Below are 3,501 nucleotides of genomic sequence, written 5' to 3'. Positions count from 1 at the left end.
ACCGAGATTAAATGGATCGAAATTTTAGCTCAGTAAACCACAGAAATTGGTTGCCGCGCAATAGAGCGCTTTGTGTAGCCTAGTCATAGAGTTATCTCCCCCTAGAGTGATAACTACCCTAGCGTTTCCGGTGCCATCAAGGAGCGTTTAGGCCACGCCCATTTTTTGTGCTAGTCACTCGTGGTGATTGACAGAACAATAACATCAGCCATGAGAATGATCATTAATTTGCACAGTTAAGATAGTAATTAATGCTCATATTAAAGAAATGATGATTATAGTTTATTACTCTGATATATGCTTATTATTTAAAGCAATTCAACATCTACCAGGAATCGCTAAACATATTATGGAAATGTTTACTTTTTCCTATCCATTTCCATCAATGATATGCGACCCCCCACAGCCCCATACACCAATGATATACAGCCAATGATATACAGCCCCCTGTATATTATTGTTTCCATAAACATAAATATTTCCATAATTTTAGGGAGATGGATATGGAAATTTTATTTAAGAAATATGGAAATTTTATTTTAGAAATATGGAAATTTTATTTTAGAAATATGGAAATGTTATTGAAATGGAAATAATATGGAAATGTTATTGAAATGGAAGTAATATGGAAATGGAAATAATATAGAAATGAAGTAGGGAAATGTTATGGAAATGGAAATAATATGGAAATGAATTATGAAAATGTTATGGAAATGGAATTATATGGAAATGAATTATGGAAATTTTATGGAAATGGAATTAATATGGAAATAAATTATGGAAATTTTATGGAATTGATATGGAAATGAATTATGGAAATGGAAATTGTGACATACACCTAATCCCTGATATCTACTTGACTTGCAAAGGCACTGAATAGATAGTGTTAAGTGAGTTAATGCAATCAGTTACTCATAGATGAGATAGATAGTCATACTGAGGTTGTATTGCATTGGTGTGATGGGAAGCTAATTGACTGCCATCAACTATGAGCTGTACTACCCGAGTTGCCCGAGTAATAAAAAAGTCTGGACAGAAAATTTATTTTTATATAACATTTACCATTCTAACTTTTAAATTTCATATCATGAGAAAATATTTTTAAGCAGTTCAAATGAATTAAGAGTAAAAAGAAAACAACTGTAAAGGTTTTCAAGCTTTTTCAAACAACTACAACTTTTAAATTTCATATCATGAAAGAAGTGTTTTGTTGAAATAAATTAGGAAAAAAAACTGTAAATGTGTTTAAATGTAAAATAATTAGCAAGTAATGGCTAAATATAATCTGTTTAGCTATGATTACAATGAAAAATTATTTAATAAATAAGGTAATAAAAAAGTCTATTTTATTTTTATATAATTATAATTTAGTATAATTAAGTATGTTATAATTTATTTTTATTTAACATATAACAACATTTGCCACTTTAACTTTCAAACTACATATTATGAGAAGTGTTTTGTGTAATTGAAATAAATGAAGAGAAGAGAGGGAATAAGAACAACTGTAAATGTTTTCAAGCTTTTTCAAACAACTACAACTTGTAAATTTCATATCATGAAAGAAGTTTTTTGTTGACATGAATTAGCAAGAAAAATGAAACTGCAAATGTGTTTAAATGTAAATGTGAAATAATTAGCAAGTGATGGCTAAATATAATCTGTTTAGCTATGATTACAATAAAAAATTATTTAATAAATAAAGTAATAAAAAAGTCTTTTTTATTTTTAAATAATTACAATTTAGTATGATTAGGTATAATTTATTTTTATCTAACATATAGCAACATTTGCCATTCTAACTTTCAAACTTTTTGCTTGCTTACATCAAGCAAAGATGTCCACTAACTAGTGGACATCTTTGCTTTAAGCTAGTCTATGTATTTGATTGATATGTATTGAAATCTAATATTACATGCAAGGGCTGTTTGTGAACTGTGGTGTCAATGAATCACTCTATCACCATACAATGTCAATACTTTCAGTTGATGGCAGTTGATTAGCTTCCCATCACATCAATGTAATACAACCCCAGTATGATTATCTATCTTATCTATGAGTAACCAATGATATACAGCCCCCCATGTGTGGGGGCTGTATATCATTGGAGTAACTGATTGCATTAACTCACTTACTTAACACTGTCTATTCAGTGCCCTTGCAATGCATGTAGGTATTGAATTGCTTTAAATAATAAGCATATATTAGAGTAATAAACTATAATCAACATTTCTTTAATAAGAGCAATAATTACTATCTTAACTGTGGAAATTCATGATCATTCTCATGGCTGATGTTATCGTTTTGTCAATCACTGCGAGTGACTAGCACAAAAAAGGGGCGTGGCCTAAACGCTCCTTGTTGGCACCGGAAACGCTCGTGTTGTTGATGGCACAGTTATCACTCTAGGGGGAGATAACTCTATGAGCCTAGTATAAAGACATGATTCTATTACCATGTACATGTACTACAGGTAACAACTATGTATTATAGTCTATTCGCATACCTGCCAACTCCCACACATTGGGCGTGAGACTCACGCAATCACCCCAAAGAAAAAATGAAAATGCGTGAAAAATGCGTGAGATTTTTGCCCCAATTTCCCCACTTTTATATATATACTATCATTGGTACATCAATTGCCCCAAAACCAAATCTCACGCATTGCCCCACTCTTGGGTTGGCAGGTCTGTCTGCGCGGTACCTACTAAGTTGCTTTTTTCATAAATTCGCAAAACTCGCCAAGTGTCAAGTTGGAGACAAACAAGGTTTTTTATAGTGAAGAAAAAGAATAATTTAATTTTTTGCGCATCATCTACATGCAACAGTATCTTAAAGCTAGCTATCTTTTCAGCCAGTAATAGTGCAAGATACATCGCTCAATAGTTTATTAGGAGTTGTCATTACGTTAAATAATCATTATTGCAAGAGAGGACAACTTATTGTGACATAGCAGGTACGGTCCTTGTGAATACATAGGTAGCAGATGAGCTATTTTTTGAGACAGTTATAATCTATTCATGGTGTTGCTGCTGTCTTTCAGCATGCAAAATTTTTTTAGCAACTAGTATGTAGTGCTTATTAATGAATAAGATTTTTAATCGTTATTAGCACAAGCCTCATTTTTGCTCAACCGCCTTTTTTCGAAAGTGACAATCCAATCCAGGGTCACCTCAGTTTTAGCTTACTCAAATGTGCTATAAACTCATCACATATTCTTAAAATTAATGCCACACAATCATCACAATCTTATCAGCTAGAAAAACTATATATCAGTTGTTAGAGGAGTCAAGAGCATACACAACTGCTCTAACAAACTTGTCAATATGATATTCTACTCAGAATTTATTGCCGTCATCGCCAAGCCTTTTTCATATGGTTAACATAATGAATAGCTCCCTTTGCAGAATCCAGCTTAATTTGGGTGAATAGTTGGCATGACTTTTTCGACTAAGTAGTCAACTGCACAATCAGTGATATTCGAGATACTAGCTGACATTT

Source organism: Watersipora subatra, chromosome 1 (assembly GCF_963576615.1).
Source record: "Watersipora subatra chromosome 1, tzWatSuba1.1, whole genome shotgun sequence".
Taxonomy (NCBI): Eukaryota; Metazoa; Bryozoa; class Gymnolaemata; order Cheilostomatida; family Watersiporidae; genus Watersipora; species Watersipora subatra.
This window is presented reverse-complemented; position numbering follows the sequence as displayed.